This window comes from Peromyscus leucopus, chromosome 19 (assembly GCF_004664715.2).
Source record: "Peromyscus leucopus breed LL Stock chromosome 19, UCI_PerLeu_2.1, whole genome shotgun sequence".
Taxonomy (NCBI): domain Eukaryota; kingdom Metazoa; phylum Chordata; class Mammalia; order Rodentia; family Cricetidae; genus Peromyscus; species Peromyscus leucopus.
This window is the reverse complement of record NC_051079.1, coordinates 2,065,898-2,085,282: the sequence shown is the minus strand read 5'-3', so window position 1 is coordinate 2,085,282 and position 19,385 is coordinate 2,065,898.

Sequence of the window (19,385 nt, the reverse complement as noted above, 5' to 3'; positions counted from 1 at the left end):
CCTTCACATGACATTGGCTGATTACCAATGGCTGGCTCATGCTTGTTGGTGCTCTTCCTTGTTTTTGTGCTAACACTGGTAGGGCCCGCTGGGCAGTGGTAGCGCACACCTTTAATCCCAGCACTCGGGAGGCAGAGGCAGAGGCAGAGGCAGGTAGATCTCTGTGAGTTCGAGGCCAGCCTGGGCTACGAGTGAGTTCCAGGAAAGGCACAAAGCTACACAGAGAAACCCTGTCTCGAAAAACCAAAAAAAAAAAAAAAAAAAAAAAAGAAAGAAAGAAAGAAAAGAAAGAAACATTGGCAGGGCCCTATGTCTGTAAAAGAATCAAGCTTCAAAACCCTAACAAACCTGGTCTAGGGGCTTCACACTGCTGGATTTTTATAAGGACAAACATATGCTCAGTGCCTCGCATGAAACAGATAAGTAAAATCCTGTTTACCAGTTGGTACTAGCTGCATTATTATTAATAGAGGATGCAGTAAGAGGATCATGGCTGTGTGCGTCTAACTCACACTTGAACTTCCAGAGCAAGTCGGTTACTCTGCGAGATCTCTCAAACGTGCTCCTTGCTGCCCTGGGATCATGGAGTGTTTGGAGCCACAGGACGTGTTCGGAGGTAACAGTCACTGCTCTTCTCTTCCAGCTGCTGCAAACTCCAGCTTTAACTCTGACATCTGCTACAGTGTGGAGCCCAGGATACTCTGCAATGACATATATCTTACTCCGGAGCTTTACTCTTCCCAGACCTTTTAGTTCATGTCCCACCAGTGTTGTTTGAGGAACTTTGTGGAACTGACCTCGGGATGGAAGTTTACAATGATGTCGGAAGAACTCATGAAAGAGCCAAGGGAGAAAGCAGAGGGAACAAAACTCAAGAATGTCAGCCAGGGATTTCCAGCAAAGCAGGACAGACCCTGGCCAGTCCTGATGCTGAAGCCTGATGGACTGAACATTTGTCACACGGGCTTGGTACCGTCTAGCACGTAAAGATATGCTGCGTTTTCCAAGCAGGCTCCAGGCTCCCTTTTATTCTCACTTCCTCTCTTCTGGCTTGACCCACGATAAGTTATAAACGACTTATCAAACGTCCACATTTAAAGAGTAGACGGCTCCATAAATACCTCCTTGGCCTCATTAAAAAGCCCCAGTGATTAAAGAGAATGATTAGTGTGGTGCCAGAGGGGAGAGCAGAAAATCCAACATCTGCCTCCAAACAGGGAAGACCACTGGTGTCAGGGAAGAGGGCCCGGCCTGTGCTGAAACAGACCATCAGGCTGCCAAGCCTGCACCCCGGGCCTGTCACCCAGAAAGAGTTATGAAAAGTGCACGCGTTCTCAGAGACGATTACCCTCTTGCCCTCCACGCCTCCTCCTCCACTCTCTGTTGCCCCCATTGAAACTCAGAGCATAATTAAAACGGGGATCCTATAACCGGTATGAAATGACCCTCAAATGACTGCTTAATTACAGCGAAAAGAAAGCCGGGGGGCTACAAATAACCAGGAACTGTCCTAACTGTCACTGAAGAGGAGCCTGTCCATGAGTCATGAGTCGTGAATTAGCCACCCGCCCCTGCCCTGTCCAGGCTGTTCCCTCCTGGTCCCCAGGCCTGGACTGCGTAGGGACCCATCACCCAGAGCCGGGTCGGAACCAGTCGTGGGTTTCTGTTCCCAGGGCTGGGGAGCTCACGGGGCCAGCTCCCCCTGCATTCCCGGGCCGTCGGTGGGTCGCGGGAAGTCTCCCAGGCTGCACAGGAGACAGGCTGACTGAAGTAGCGCAGCCAGCTCGGCTGCAGATAAGTTAATGTACACAGAGAGGATGTAAATTACCACGACCCTCAGCAGCAGGACATTGGCCAGGGCCCTGTCAGTGAGAGGACAAGCGTCGGCAGGCTGCGCTCCCTGACATCCAGCCCGGGATGGAGCCGCCAGGCGGCCCGGCCCGGGAGGACCTCTTGGAGCCAGGCTTGCCTTGAAAACAGCTGCGTGTCCATGACACCTCCAAACTAATGCATTTTTAATCAGGGGAATTAGCTCTAGACGACCCGTGTTTTTCCGAACCCCTCCTCCCCGCCCCCTAGTTTACAGACCAGGATACTTCTCTGCTTAAACACGAAGGGCCGTCCAGGCACTCTAGACCAAGCCATCTTTTACCATCATCTCCTGCTTCACCCCCATCCTCCTCCACCCTCTTCTCCAGGGCGCTTTCGCCCCCACCCTTCCCTCTGTTTATACAGTGACATCACAGCCTCTGGCTCTCCAAGGCGCAGAGAAAACAGAGTTCAAAAAGGCAAACAGGAAAACCCGCTGGTCCTGGGCACCGGAGAGGGTCAGTCCACCCCAGGAATGGCGCAAACCAGCACGTGCTGACTGTGACCGAGGAGTTCTCCAGAAAGGGCTGCCCACGCTGACGCCGGTGAGGGGGGAAACCTGTGACAGCCACTCATGGGAATTAATTTTTTTCCCCCAGTAGTTTTGTAAGAAAAGAGAGAAACACAGGTGAAATTAATTTTAACACTTTTATTTAACTCGATATCCAAAATATCATTCAACATGCAATCAATGCAAGCAATTATTGAGGTATTTCATATTTTTCCACGTTATCTTCAAAACCCAGTACACATATTAGTGCAGCTACCAATTTTTCACTGAAAATAATTAATCTGTATTCAGTTCATTTTAAACATTCTAAAATGTTTTCCAAGGACATCATCCCTTATTGGTTATTAAATTAGAATTAAAACAACATAACATTGAATTAGTATTAAAGTAAGTTTAAAAATCCCTTGATTGCACATTTCATGCTCTTACTATCTACCGGCTGTTGGCCTCTATGGTGGGTAGCCCAGAGGGTCACAAAAACTATCCAAGGTGCAGCTTTTTAAAAATCATGAGCAGAGTGTTACTGTATTTAGCTTATGTTAGAAATTAAATGGCATATGGTCTGATGATTGATGCATTTGGATCTTGAATGTCCTTCAAACCCGTGTGTTGAAGGCTTAGTTCCCAAATGGTGGCACTCTTAGGAAGCCTTAGGAAGCTAGGTTATAGGGGTCGTGCCCTTGCAAAGGACATTGGCGTGACCTTTCTCTTCGCCTTTCCAGGACGTCCAACCGTGGTAGCCTGTGTCATCAAAAGCCCCGGAACAGTGGGCCAATGAACATGGATTCAAACGTCACAAGCCGGGAGCCAAGGTAAGCACCGGTCTCTCAGAACTGCTTCTTTTCTGCTCTGTGTCGTAGTAATGAGAAGCTGCCTAATAACATGCCTGTTGTATTCAGCACAGGGACTGGCATGTTTGCTCAGTAATCAAAGGTACTTTAAGGATTATTTCCCCACTTCATTAGTTTGCTGCCTTCATTCTTGAACCTATTGTGACAACGCTATTTCCCTCCAGAGCTTGGATTTAGGAAAGAATTATTCAACCAAATTTCCACTATGCTGCCAAGAATGAACAGAATATTCAAACATGCTTGCACCCTTTATTCTCTCATCAGTGGACAAGACTGTCACCTCCAATGCATCTACAGCTTTCTTGACCATTTTTCAATACCATATGCGTACTACTCCCAGTTTTATGAGTAGAACACAATTTGTTTTTTAGAACTACATATCCAAGCATCCAGTGAAGATCTTCATTGAAATTTCCAGAGATGGAGTTAATGTACCCCACCTAAACCTGAAGTGTTTCTTTCTGGTAAGAGCCTTTCCTTCTGTGGTCTCGAGTTGCTGAGACTATGTTCCTCTCAGTTGTCACAACCAAACCTCGTAGTCACCTGAGCTCTTTTTGATCCATCACTGTTCCCTTCATGGCATCTACTTACTCTGTTATCAGGTCCTACCTATTCCACCTACATGTGGCCTAGACACCTCAGTCCTCGCGTTATCATGTCACTTGGGCTGCTGACCTCCTCCTCTCCCTCCTCCTCTCCCTCCTCCTCTCCCTCCCTCTCTCTCTCCTCCTCTCTCTCCTCATCTCCCTCCCTCTCTCCCTCCTCCTCTCCCACATTGAAATGCTGGTTTTTCCACTACTTTGTTCCCATTTCCAATGCTCAAATGTTCTCCAAGAGTCATCTTTCAGAAAGATGGGTCTGATTCTGCAGAAAACTTGTTGGAACATACAAATAACCTTGCAGTCTCCAGCAGAGCCTCTGAGACCCTTGGTGAATTTTCTTTGCTTTCATTTTTTTTTTTAACTTTCACAGTAGCTTTTATAGCCTCGCCCACCCCACTTGTTTCCTCAGCACCCCAGCCTCTCTGGCCTCTTCTCTGATGGAGGAGCTCCCACGGCTGACCACATCATATTCAGGAGTATGTTCCAAGCCATGGCCTCACTCTGAGTTGGTGCTGGGATGCACAACTAGACACCACTCCCCATTTTGCCGCACAGGGCCCCTGTCTGTTACATTGGACTACACTGTTTCTGAGCTCCTAACTAAGAAAAGCCAACTCCCCATCAAAGGTCTGTGTCCGCGCAGCACCTAATACTCCTTTCAGATTCTGCCATTCAGGTCATCAAGTACACGCGCTGACTGTTACTTATTGTGTCTGGTTCCAGTCCACAGGATCTTAGGCTTCCTTTCTTTGTTTAACCTTGACTGTAGATACTTTGACACTAGCACTGTTACTGCTGGGGGCTGGGGGCAGCAGTGTTCATGTTGGAGCAAGGAGGAGAACAAAGGTCCCACTGCAAGATTCTAGGGAAGAGTGGAATGTGTAGTTAACTCAAAATGGTAAGTGTCTGGGTGCCAGGCAGGAGCAGGGGTGAAACAGCTCAGAACTGGCCGGAGCCTGATGAGACCTACCAGAGCTCTGAGCAGGCGTCACCGGCTGGCTCTCTGCCATGCCTCTTGCCCTCCCAGACACACTGGTAGTCAGCACCATGCTGACATTAGAGACAGACAGACAGCATGAGACTGGTGGACGAGGGCAGTGATGGCTAGGTATTTTCCCAGAGGCCCAAAGAGCTGGCTATGGATGTCTGGTTTCTGCTTCTGACACCTCCAGGCCTAGGGATGGAGTCCCAGTGAACTCCTTCCATCAAAGGGCTTGATCCCAGGAAAGGCGACTGAAGAGAGACCTCAGCTCTTTGTCTGTTTTCGGGTTAAAGCTACGTGAAACTGTCAAAGTGAATATCGTGTTTCCTAGAAAACCATAAATTCCTTTGGCTTTGGGTCCAGGAGGTTTGTCATGTGATAGGAGGGAAGATGAGTCTATAGATCACAAGTCATTAACTGTATGGTTCTGTAGTTTGAGACCAGGTCTGCAGGGCGAGCTGTCTTAATGCCAAGTTTAATGCCAGGTTCAAATGGTTGATGCTCTTTAGTGACTGCTCACGGTGAAGACAGAGAACGAACTTGGAGTTTGTCACATACTTGGCAAGTCCTGCGTGTGTCATCACATGGACTGGAGGTGTTGATAAGCCCTGTCGAGGGGATTGTAAATAAAAATGGAATAGCTGACCATGTTGTTGTAATAGAATGTGCCTGAAACTCTTCAGACGGAAATAGGGAATTATAAAACACCGTGGCATGTATTTGTTGATTCTTGCCAGACTCTTTATAGGTTGAAGTATCATTAACATTAAATGCATGGTACAAAAGCAGAATGAAAGTTAGAAATGCCTAAGTTAGCACCCTTTCCTTCTTTGATGGTTTGATGACTAGAAACCATAGCCCTGTTTTCCCAGGGCTCTGTCTTTCCTTGCTAACTTTGCGGTTTTCTTGTGCCGTATTTACAGGTTCTCGCCCCTTGTGATTGAGTACACGCGTCCCGTGTTATTTCATGCTCTTCAGGACACCATTTTAATATCTGCTGCTTGTTCTAGTGAATCTGCCCATCACCTGGCCGCTATCTGGACTGTTGAATTTTAAAGTAAGAATTTCAAAGGGATTCCTAAGGGATGTGTCAGGCTCACACTGACCCACTGTGCTAGTTAGTGCTCATACGGTGGTGAGGCACTGTCTGGCAAAGATGAACAGAAGAGTTTTATGTTAACATATTGGAGGAAAAATCAACAGAACACAAAACACAATCTATCAGTTTCCCCAAGTTCCTGATTTCAGAGAAAAACCTGCATCCTGCTTTGGGAGAGTCCTCGCTCCAACAGGAGGAGCCACGGAAGACCGAAAGTGCCAGGAAGGACTCAGCAGAAACACGGGGAAAGGGCTGGCTCCCAGAGACCAGAAATGTATTCTGGGGAAGGAGCACAAGGAAAGGGACAGGCTGAAAGGCCCAGCTATCCTGTCATGCTCGGTTTCTGCAAAGTAGCCTGCTAATATGTAAAACTAGTCCTGGATGTTTTCTTATCCTTTAAGAACTGTAAATGTTCAGGATTAACTAGAAAAGGTGAAAGAACTTAATGTACTAAACCTGCCTCTTAACATGCTGTGTAATAGAAGAAAAGGAAACAATCCGTACATCGGAACTAAGGCCTTCACTGGAGTATGTGTGCATCATCACTAAGACACATGCGCAGAGTGACTTTAGTGATGCAAATATCCCAGAACAATGGCGTAAACACGGCATGCCTGAACTGGTTTGGGGAACAAAACACCACAAAGTCACTTGAGGAACAATTTAAAAATTTGAGCAGAAGCTGGATGTTAAAGACATCAAGGAGAGGCTGGAGAGCTGCCCAGTGGTTGAGAGCACTTGTTCTTGTAGAGGACCTGGGTTCGGTTCTCAACACCCATAGGGTAACTCACAGCCATCTGCATTGGTCTTGACCTCTGTGGGCACCAAGCCCATGTGGTACACATTCATACATAGGCAAAAACACCTATACAACTAAAATAAATACATTTTAAAGATGACACCAAGGAAAATAATTGATATCATGTGTGATAATTCTATTATGATATTGAGGCAGAATACTCTTATTTTTAGGAGTTGGGTGTTGAAATATTTATAGTCAAAATGTTATGATTAAATGTAATTTACTCTCAAACATGTGAATACATGTGTACAATGTGTTTCTTTCACAGTCTCCTAATGTTTTGTAGTTGAAATTAGTATCATTGAACAGCCACCCAGACAATAAATAGCACAGAACATTATTAGAAAACTACACACACACACACACACACACACACACACACACACACACGAAAACAGAGAATGTCCATTGAACTTATCTCTTAGTATTTTAGTATTTGTGTACTTGAAAAATCTTCATAAAAATATTTCATATAACATTATTTAGAGAAACTGTAACAGTTCAGTGAATATATTGATAGATTTATAGATGATTGCTATTTTATTTTTATAACACTTGGATGCATTTTCTGCAGCCAATGTACTTTATTATTATTATTCAAAATTAAAACTATAATCTGTTGAGCATTTATTAGTCTCCCTGCTTTGCATAAAATATTATGCTTAATTCTTTCTGCAGCCCTCAGAGGGCTTCTAGGGCTCATTTTTGCAGCTGAGGAGCCTAAGAGATCTTTGTATTTACACACTGATAAGTGATAACAGCGTTGGGACAGAAGCCCAAGCAAAACTTAGGTAATCCAGCAGTTATTTTCAAAAGGCTTAGTAAAGCAAAAAGTATCTACCTGTTGCACTGGAGAGTTGCCAGAGAGGTACTGCAGCTGCCCAGATGTGGAAGATGCCCTCAGGATTCCAGTCCCAGCTGTGCAGGGAGCTGCCTACTTGATCCTTGACTCCACTTGAGAGCGGTGCTGGGGTCACAGGGCACCCCCACTTCTCCCGCCTGAACCAGCCGGCACACTGCAAGTGCACCGAGGTCCCAGTGGAATGCCCAAAGTTACATTTGGCCTCTTGAATTTTATTCTAGAGTTTGACTCCATTGTTCTGAAGACATCTCTTAGTATCATCTGAGATTTCCTATTTGTTTTGTCTTTTACTTATTTACTTAGTCTTTTTTTTCCCTGTTACTGCAAAGGCTAAGAATAAGAAAATCATCCTCATTTTTTTGCTGAGTTCTCACAGAGAGAGCCTGCCTTTCTAGGGAATGACATCAGTCAGTCAGTCGAGGAAGGAGACAAAAGAGGACCCTGTGTATTGAGGTACTAGATAAATCTAGAGTAGGCTTCTGCGTTCTGCTTTGCCTGAATACCACACTTATTTTCAGGGTTTGAATCTAGGCTTAAGCTGAATCATGCAAACTGTGATCAACTATGGCTGAGGGGCTGAATGAACATAGGAAAACGTGTGTGTGTGTGTGTGTGTGTGTGTGTGTGTGTGTGTGTGTGTGTGTGTGTGTTTTCTGTACCCAGCGTGAAAGCTATGAACTGCCTCTTTGAAAGCTTGAGTGCAGTAGCACAGAAGCCCAGTAATTGGCAAAGAATATCAGTTCTTCATTTGGACAGAACATCTGAACTTTTGGAGTTTCACACATCCTTGTCAAACTCTAAAGACCAAGTTTATTTTGGAAGTTCTGCTCCAACCCCAGGTATCAGGTTACTAATTGTAGGGCTGGGTGGGGGAGGGTAAAAGAGAAGCACGCTATTTTCAAACACACAACTCTATTGCTTCAGACCTGTAATATTTGTTTTACTAATTCTGATGGAATAGAACATCAAAAATGGTTTCTTAGTTTAGTGTTTAACAGTTTGTTTTTCCAAGTCTTATTATCAACACCATCATAGAAGATGGCTGATGTAATAAACACTTCTCTTGAATGTGACTATGTAACATGAGCCAAGGAATCTTTCACTAGAATCCAGCACTCTTAAACCTCTCAAAATCTGTGTTCAGCCGGCGGTGGTGGCACATACTTTTGATCCCAGCACTTGGGAGGCAGAGGCATGCAGATCTCTGTGAGTTCAAGGCCAGCCTGGGCTACAGAGTGAGTTCCAGGAATGGCCCCAAAGCTACACAGAGAAACCCTGTCTCGAAAAAACAAACAAACAAAATCTGTTTTCAGTGGTTTTGGTTGTTGTTGTTACTGATATAATCAATACCTAAGCTTAATCCTTTTAGAGTAGGAAAAAAAAAACCCGCAAAAGATGAAAAATTAAACTTGGGGCCTGTGAGTTAGGCACCACAGTTGATGACTTGAGGTCCTTCTCTGGGACCCACATAGTAGAAGGAGGCACCGACTGCCTAAACTGCCATCTGACCTCCGTGGCCCAGCTCACTACCACACACATGTTCTCACATACAATACACACATAGATACACATTTTTAAAATGTAATAATTTTTTCAAATGAAAACTTGCCTGTGCTTGGACACATGGATCCATGAGGGACACCCCAAAGTATGTGCAATCAAGAAAAAAAACTGACTTCTCTTACAAGAAAGCATCCCACAGAATTAATGTTACACAAGGCTCTTGGAAGGATAAGCTGTGTCTCTGGGAACCCTAGAAGCCAGTGATTGGCAGCAGCAAACAGAGGTTTGTGATTAGTTGTCGGAAGCCTCTGACAAGGCATTGGATACCGAGACCCCAGGGCACTGCTGGCTCTGATTTAACCCTCCAAACTGTCACAGGTCGAGCTGTGTGAGGCTCATCTGCCTGTTCCTCTTATCTGTTCGTCTTGAAGATTTCAGTTAAACTTACTTCCTTGACTGAACGTGAATGAGCAGTTCAATTTTCTTAAAACCTTTTGCTCAGTCAATAAACAGATATGACTGTGTGGTTAGAACAGCCGGGAGAGCTGCTGAAAGGCACAGGCAATCCTCCTGTCCGCTCACTGCTGCCGGTATCGGCACGGCCGCAGCTGCCAGTGCGCTCTGCACACGCCAAGCATGTGCAGCTCCTAGTCCGTCTGTGCATGTGCGCAGGCAGTTTTTCTCTGGAGTTCCCCGAGCATGTAGACAGCTGTGGAATATGGCTTTCCTTTGCTGCAGATCCAGCGCTTGCAATTGTTCCCCTGGCTAAGGTTTTCCAGGCTTCGATATTTTAGTGTCTTCATTTATCTATTCATTTTAGGTACTGTACCAGTATGTAAGTAGGTGTGCAGATGTGTGCACATGTATTTGTGTGCATGGAGGCCAGAGGTGTGTCTTTCTCAATTGCTTTTCCATTTTACCTTCGGAGACAAGTTCTCACACTGATCCTGGGAGATCACCCATTGGCTAGAGTAGTTGGCCAACAAAGCCCCAGGGAGCCTCTCACCTCCACCTCCTCAGTGCTAGGATTGTAGGAGCTACCACCACATCCAGCTTTTTACGTGGTTCTAGAGATCCAAACTCAGGACCTCCCTATGTGGCAGGCACTTTGCCAACTGAGTTATCCCCAACTCCCGATAGTTTTTTTTAGTGATAACTATTGTATTTATGCCCTTAATGTGACGACTGGTTCAAAGCACGGATCCTCTTCTGGAAGTCACTCGCAACTGGACCACAATCACAAACACTGGTGGAAACAAGAGACAAGGTGAGGTCAATGGCATGTCATGAGTGTTCAGAGAACTGATCAAACAGGCATCAATCTTTTGACAATCACCCCACTTCTCATCTCTCTCTGGAATATGTACAACCATTTCTTTTCTTGCTTAAAGTACTGCCTGGGGAAAAAATCAAGGCTGCTGAGATTGCTAGGGTACCCATATCTCCACTGTAAATCTATAGGTCAGTCCTTAGTCCTCATCTTATATGAATTATCTGAACCATGGACATAGTTAATCAATCCTTTCTCTTCAACAGTGTCTTTGGCCCCAGGGGCACCCCTTCTCCTCGATTTCCTCCTTCACTGACTGAACAATGTCTTTGATTGGCTCAGGGGTACCCAACTCTCCCCAGGGAACCCCATTTTCCTCCTTCACTGCCTGGCCCTTTTCTTTTCCTTTGCTGATTCTTCTCTTCTCTTCAACATTAGAAGCTGGACCTCGATCAAAGCATGTGACAAAACGGGAAAGTTGTGCTAACGGCGACAGAAATCAAGGTGCAGGGGGAACAGGAAGGTGCAGCAAACTGTGACTACAGCCGCCTGCTACCCAGACTGACACCAAACCCGGCACCATCAACTTATCCAAAGGTAAGAGGAACACAACCCAGAGAAAGAGTGAGAGTCAGAGAGAGACCCACATCGCACAGATGGAGCTGCCACGAGAGGACAGAGTGTAAGGACTGCTTCCCATTAGGCCTCCAGAGGCAGTGTGGAAGGACACTGCAACTGACAGATGAGAACTCTAAGTAGGACTGAACAGAAGAGCTGGAAATTAAAACCATGTAGTAGAATGAAGAGCACTTTCAACCGGTTCATTAGAGTGCTGAACGTCACTAAGAGGGAAGAAATTCAGTGTACAAACAAAAGCATAAGGCCTGTAGAAGATATGATCATAGAAATGTCTCAGGCAGAAATATGGAGAAGTACAATAACATTAAAGAGACAGAACAACCAAACTGTGAGATAATCCCAGAAGTTGAGAAGTACAGATCTGTGATGGCTGAAGGAAAAGAAAGGAGAAATGGAGTAAAGATGGTATTTAAAGTCATAGTACCTCAGAACAGCAAGTAGGCACATTCTAAAAAGTGGATGGTTATCCTTTGCTTTGCATCTACTATCTACTTATAAGTGAGTATATACCGTACTTATCTTTCTGGATCTGGGTTACCTCACTCAGTATGATTTTTTTTTCTAGTTCCATCCATTTGCCTTCAAATTTTCTGATGTCATTGTTTTTAACAGCTGATTAATATTCCATTGTGTAAATGTCCCACATTTTCTTTATCCATTCTTCAGCTGAGGGGGACATTTCAGTTGTTTTCAGGTTCTGACTATTACTAATAAAGCTGCCATGAACATAGTTGAGCAAGTGTCTGTGTTACCGTATGATGTAGCATCCTTTGGGTATATGTCCAAGAGTAGTATAGCTGGGTTTTGTGGTAGATTGACTCCCAATTTTCTGAGAAACTGCCATATTGATTCACAAAGTTTGCTGTACAAGTTTGCACTCCCACTAGCAATGAAGGAGTGTTCCCCTTGCTCCATATCCTCTCCAGCATAAACTGTCATTTGTATTTTTGATCTTAGCCATTCTGACAGGTATAAGATGGAATCTCACAGTCATTTTGATTTTAGACCCCAAGAGGCTAGGTAACAAGAAGGTCCCATGGAGGAGGAGCATAGATCTCCCTGGGAAGGAAGATAGAAGAGACCTCCTGGGTGGACTGGGGGCGAGTGGGGATGGGAACTTGAGGAATCAGGTTGGGGTGGATGGAGAAGGAGAATACTGAAAGAGATGGCTGAAGGGGGGAGCATTTCAGGGTCAGGTAGACACCTGATTTAAGGGAAATTCCCACGAATCTTCAAGGATGACCCGGGCTAAGACTCTGAGCAATAGTGGTAGAGCACAAGGCCCTGAGTTCAGTCCTCAGCTCCAAAAAAAAGTAGATATGTAGCCTGAACTCGTCATCCTATGTGATCAGATTGGTGACTACCCCAATTGTCATCAGAGAGCCTTCATCCAGTAACTGATGGAAACAGATGCAGAGACCCACAGATAAACATTAGGATGAGCTCAGGGAATCCTGCTGAAGAGAGGGAGGGAGAAATGTAGGAGCCAGAGGGTCAAGGACATCACAAGAAAACCCACAGAACAACTAACCTGGGCTCATAGGAACTCACAGAGTCTGAACCAACAACTAGAGAGCCTGCATGAGACCTAGGGCCTGTGTGTGTGTGTGTGTGTGTGTGTGTGTGTGTGTGTGTGTGTGTGTGACAGTTGTGTAGCTTGGTCTACCTGTGAGACTCCTAACAATGGGAGCAGGGGTTACCCCTAATGCTTTGGCTGGCTCTTGGGAACCTATTCCTCATACTGATTGCTTTGCCCAGCCTTAATAAAAGGGGAGGCGCTTAATCTTACCTCAACTTGATATGCCATGCTTTGTTGATACCCATGGGAGGTCTTCCCTTTTCTATACAGAAACAGAGGAGTGGATTAGGAGAGGATGTAGGAGGAGGGAATGGGAAGAGAGGAGGGAGGGGAAACTTTGGTTGGAGCTAAAATAAATAAATAAATAAATAAATAAATAAATAAATAAATAAATACCATTTAAAAAAGTGTATGATCAGGGAGGACACAGCATAATGGGGAGGGTGAACATGTCAGAGTGAAATCCAGTATTTTGTCTAATTAATATTTGCTCATAACATTATTTAAATAAAGTATACATGATAGCATATCATGTCCAAATTGGTAAAAAAAAAAAAAAAAAAAAAGACATGAGCATGCCATGTTCAATTGGAAAACAACAACAAAAACAAAGAAAGTTGAAAGATACAAAACACTGTATTTCCAAAGAGAAATGAAAATAAAACTTTGGTTGGCTTTCTAGTCAGAAATCATTCAGGCAAAAATAGAGGAGAAGGAAATATTTAAAGTATTGAGACTGTACTTGCATGACACGGTGGAAGACCAATATCCAAAGCACACAAAGAACACTTAGAAAAGAACAAGCACCTGAATTAAAAAGTAGAAAAAGGACAGGAACAGACACTTACTAAAGAAAATGTCAAGACAGGAAGTAAGCCTGGGACAGGGAAGTGGGGATTAGAACCCACCCCTGAGACATCATGAGACGTTACTGCATCATGCATGTGGTGAAAAGTCCAGACAGTGACCAATCTGCTTACTGGAGCAGGTGTAGAAATGTGCAGCCACTTAGACCACATGCAGCCTTTTCAGATAACATATATTTGCCAGTAGTCATTTAAGGTCTGTCTGTCTATCTGTTTGATTGGGAGTGAGGGAGCTGCATTCATTCATTCGTTCATGTGTGTGTGTGTGTGTGTGTGTGTGTGTGTGTGTGTGTGTGTGTGTGTGTGTTCTCCTGTGTGGGCACATCTTTGTGTACAGGTGCACACAAGGAGACTTGAGGTTGACACTGGAGTCTTCATCACTCTCCACCTTATTCTTTAGTAGGCCGCTATCTGAATTGAATCTAAACCCTTTCCCATAGCTGGTTTTGCTCTGGAGACTCCTGTTGAGTCCGTTAATAATAATATTTCTACTTGGGTGCAGCAGTTGTAGCCCATGTACCACAGAATGCAAGATGCTAAAACAGAAGCTGTGTGTGTGTGTGTGTGTGTGTGTGTGTGTGTGAGGGTGTGAGGGTGTTTGGGGGTTAGGTTTCATGACAATTTTTTTTCTCTCAATTTTCCTTTAAACCCAAAACTGCTCTAAAAAATAGTCCTACTTTTCAAGTGAAAACTGAAAACCTTCTCAGACAAAATCAGGAAGAAACTCATGTCTAACAAATCAGTCATGAAAGAAATGATGAGTTTCTCTAGGAGAAGAAGAGCTGGTGTAAGTCAGACACTTGAATCTAAAGAAAAATAAAGCAGAGCAGCCTCGAAGAACAAAGGCAAACTCTGCAATTCCCAAGGGCCAGCAGTATACAGGCTGCATGCCATGTCACGACCCCGCTCTATTGTCGCCTTCCACCTCATCCATTAAGTTACACTTGACTTTTCTGAGTCTGTCTTCCCTGGGAAACAGCACTTGTCTAAAGCCTATAGCTCCTGGTTCTTTCAACATGTCTGCTGTCCAGTGGAGAAAACCGGCAAGTCCAGTGTGAGGAGGCCTGTGTACGAGGGACGGGAAGATTATCACAGCATGTAAGGGAGGTGCCTGTCGGCCATGGGCACAGAGAGTGCGTGTGTGTGTTGGGGGGTGGGTACACCTAACTTGGGATGAGAGGGTGAGTAGTAACTAGTCAAGGAGATGAAGGAGGTGGGAGAAGAGCTGATTCCAGACACAGAGAACAGTCTGTGCAGATCAGAGATGAGAGACCGTCAGTACATCTCAGTGTGGAGAGAGGTTTAGAGGCAGGAGCTGTGGGAACCAGAGCTCATGAGGCAGAATTTAAGGAAGAGCAGGTAAAGAGTGCACTGTAAGCTGGGCAGTGGGAAGGCATTTGATTTGGGGAGTTGAGTTTTTTTTAGTGACCCTTCTCATTGCTCTGATAAATATTTAATGAAAGCAACTTCCAGAAGGAAGAGGTCGTTTGGCTCCCAGCTTGAGGATCCATCACAGTGCTGAGAACAAGAAGAGAGGACTGAGGCAACTGGTCCTGCAGTGCTCAGTCAGGAAGGGAGAGAGGTGGTGCTGGTACTCAGTCCACTTTCTCCCATCTTCTGCTACGCCAGGGACTAAAGGCAACTGGGTGGTCACCACCCATATTCAGGGCGCATCCTCCCTCCTCACAGACTCACCCAGAGGGACTCCTGGGTGATTCCAAATCCTTCAAAGTTGACACTAGAAATTAACTATCATAGGAGCAAACCAGGCTAACTTACTCTTTCCAAAGATCTCTCTGGAGAGTGTGGAGAACGGCGGGGAGGAGGACCCATGGTTACAGAGAGATGCCGTGCCTGAACCGGGGGTGGGGTTAACTAGAAAGATGAAAGAAGTGGTCTCAAGACAATTATGTATCCGATGTGAGAGCTGAACCGGGACCGAGAGGAAAAAGCCAAGGAGAGTTCTCCAAATCCTGTTAACATGTCACAGCCTTCAGTTGACTAGAAAAGAGATTTGTGACGGGAGCAGTCTTTAAAATGATGAGTTAGTTCAGTTGTGGACATTTGATTTTAAAAATGTTTCAGGACGTGGAGAGAGTGTGTGAATCTAGAACTCAAAAGGGAAGTTTGTGTTGGAGGGAGAGGAACTGGACATTGTTGGCAAAAGGTTGTGAAGACATTGTTGGATTTATTTTTACCACAGAATAAACTCTGGATGGGAAGACAGGTTTGTCGAGTAGAGGTAACTTGCTCACAGTGAGGGAGGAGGAGGTGGAGGCAGGAGTTTTAACTTAGGCATCTCCACCCCACAACGTGCTTCTGCATCTGCCTGCACCGATCCTATAGATGACCCTTTCCATCCTGAGGAATTCTGGAGAGATTCCTGTTTTTCCAAAGAAACTCCCTTGGAGGAAGGTCACTGTTTACAAGCCAAACATTCCTGTTTAGAGGCTAAAACAAAACAGGAGATGTTTCAGGAGGATTCCTTTATCTGGAAAGGAGAGTGCTTGGTCTCTTAAGGCCACATCTCATCCTTCTAAACTGGACCTGGAGACACACCTCGACGGGACACTGACATCTGCCTCCTCCATCACCCTTGTGTTCCACATGTCACTGATACAAGGCTGGCTCCACGATTGCTCTGGGCCATTCCCTCTTCTGGAATATCCACTGATGTCACTTGTCCCCTCCTTATGGAGTTTCCCACACTTCACCCTACCTGACCCCCAGCTCCCACGTCCTCTCTACTCCAGACAACACTTTAGTCTAAAGCCTTTTCTAATTTCCCACCCAGAGGAGGAAAGCCGAAGGTGCATTGGAAGTGACCTCACCCCTCGTGGCATCCTCTCCCCGACCCCAGGCACATTGTCATTTCATTTGCATGTCCTCTGGAGTCCTCAGCTGAGCTCCAGGGACCTGCCCCAGGGCTGACAGCAGGGCTCAGGCTCCCACCTCTCACACTTGCTCATGTAACAGCTCATCTGCTTGTGGAATACATTTGTTTGTGATTACAGACTGCAAGCAGTACCACTACACAGGACCTGTGTGATGGCTCAGAGCCACGAGAAAACACATTAGTAATTTTTATGACTCTAATCCACCCGTGCAGGATTTCCCCCAAACAGAAAACACACACAGATTTTATTGTCTTGCACGATTAGATCCCCCTTATGGCTGACATACATATATTAGAAATAACAGAACACTGCCTTCTAGACAGAGTTGAGAGGTGTCTGTAGTTAGTGAACTCATTGTGTATCTACTCTGAGGGATCTAAGAGACACAATAAGATTATATTTTGATTTTTAACCACCAGGCTGTTTGACTGTTTCTCTCATTCTAAGTAACCAACTTTTCCTTAATGAGAAACACGTAGCTGCTTCTGAGAATACAGCACAATGATAAGAACTGGGGGGAAGTGGGGACTCCTTCAGAATTCTCGTTTCCTTTTGAAACTCATCACTAGGGCAGGGTAAGCTCCGGCTGTTTAATGGGGTCTTGTATATCCAGTCAACGTGTCCGCATAGAAGATGGCACGTCCTCATTGGGTCTACTTAACTGGCCTTAATAAGAAGTATACATACTTTATATGAGAAACCATTACAGCTTCATGTGTACACACTTATAATCCTAACACTTGGGAGGTGGAGGCAGAAGGCTTATGAATTTCAGGTCACACTTGGGCTACAGTAGCACAATCCAAGATAGCCTGGTCTACAGAGTATATAGTAAAACCCTATCTCACAAAACAGAAAGGGAAAAACAAAACAAACAAAAAAGGAAGAGGAGGAGGAAAAGGAAAATGAGGATATGAAGAGGAGGGACAAGGAGGATTAAGAGGAGGAAACAGAGGAGGAGGAAACCATTGCAGATGGATGACTGCTGTGCTCAGTGTCTTCTGGGAGGCTTTGGAGTGCTGATGGGAGAGAACCCGAATGGTCTAGGTCCCCCCAGAAGAGCTTTACCAAATACTGAACTACTTTTCCAGAAGAAGGAACTCACTCTGAATCTGGCTGCTCCTGAAGCCAGCCCCATCTTCTGGGTTCTCTGCTGCCTGGAGCAGGGGAGGCCTGCCATCTAAGCGTGTGAGTGAAGGACAGGGAGCAAGCCCGCATAAAGCATTTGAACAGACAGAGTCAGCAGTTGGTATGGTAGTCTGAATGCCATTTAACATGTTGACTGTCCCTCCAAACTCTAGATCAGCCTTTAAAATACGCATTCCACTGAGTGACAAAGGGTGAGAGCCTGGCTAAGCACTCTGGTTTGAAGAGCCAAGGGGAAAACACAGCGGACTACACAGAATCATAAGGACAATAAGACCTGGCTTTTACTACATGACTTTGCTGCATTTAGAGCAATGAATTTGCTAAGGCTCAATTATGTGTGGCTTTCCTTTAGAATGAATGTATTTGGGGAGGGGGGAGGGTGACCCAATGAGAGAACATATGCTGAGCGTGTACATGGCCCTGGACACACACACACACACACACACACACACACACACACACACACACACACACACACTGTGTGAGATATTCTTGGGGTGGTGGTTGACTGTGACATCTGTTATAGCTTAGATCATAAATGTTCTCATGAAGGCCCATGCATTAAAGGCTTGGTCCTCATCTTGGCATTCTTGAGAGGTATAAATTCTTGGTAGAGCCGAATGAGTGTCCCCTGAGGAGTAAACGGAAGCCTTATCCCCCCCTGACTTCTTCCCCAGCCCAGACACGAGATGACGGTTCTGCTCAGCCATGCACTCTTGTCCTGAGGTGGTGCCTCCACACAGGCCCAGAGCAACAGGTTCAGCCTTCATGGGATGGAATCTTTGAAACTGTGAGCCAAAAATCATCCCCTCTACGAGTTTCTTAGCTCACTTACTTACGGTACAGTAACAGAAAACTCATTACTGTAGCATTTCTCCAAACAGAATGGAGTGGAAAAGACTGGTTTATATTGCTTGCCTCACCTAACCTTCATGACTTCCTTTTACCAGGCTCCTTTTCCTCACGTTTCTAAAATCTTTCAAAATATCACCACCCTCCAGAGACCAGGTGTTCAGCACATCAGCCTCCCTCTTCCTAAGATTACCTGGGCTAAGAGTGCAGCGAGGTGGACAGGGAAGAGGACTGCACTATTGCATGCTCAGGTCGGGGCTGCCGAGCACACGGATGCAGTTGGTGAGCAGGAAGGTGCGATGTGAAACAGTCTTCTAAGGACGCGTGCCCAGAGCATGCCGATCTGGGCGACACCTCAGAGGCATCACCCTGAACTTATGGCCGGAAGCACCTTTGCTTCCTGCTTGGCTCCTTGTTCTTAGTTTGAGGTCATGTGATGTGTGGAAAAGCATCTGCTGATTGGCTTGGTTCACCAAAGTTCATTTATAGTTTATGGGATGTGGAGGAAAGAGCCTCGGCTCTCCCAACTATGACCTAAGCTCCAGGCCGCTTTGCTCACTTTGCAGATGCAAGCTCAGTGGTTGATTTTGCTCGCTCCTCACCACCCCGAGTTCAGCTATTCTTAGAAAATGAATTAAATCAGTGAAATCTTCTCAGGTTTCCCTTCCCCAAGGGAGGACAGATTGAGAACTGTTCAGAATAAAGTCAACTCCTCCCTAATCAGCCAGCCCTGAGAAACCCAAAGCGCCCCCTTCCTTTTACAACCTTTCCAATACAGCTTCTCCTCTCTCCTGCTTGTGCGGGGAGCCCTCTCGGAGAGTTCACACAGTGAGTGTGGTTTGTGCACTTGGTATTAAGATCTAATCATTGCCCCTAGAGGGCTGAGAAAATGAAAACACTGGATGCGAGCCCACCTCCTGGCTTCATGCTTGTCAAGACCGGGATCTACTGGCCTTTTAAAGAAATACTGATAATAAAAAGCAGACAAAGAGAGCTATGTGAATTGGCATCTAATCAATAATTTTCTGAGCGTTTTTTCCCCTCCTTAAATT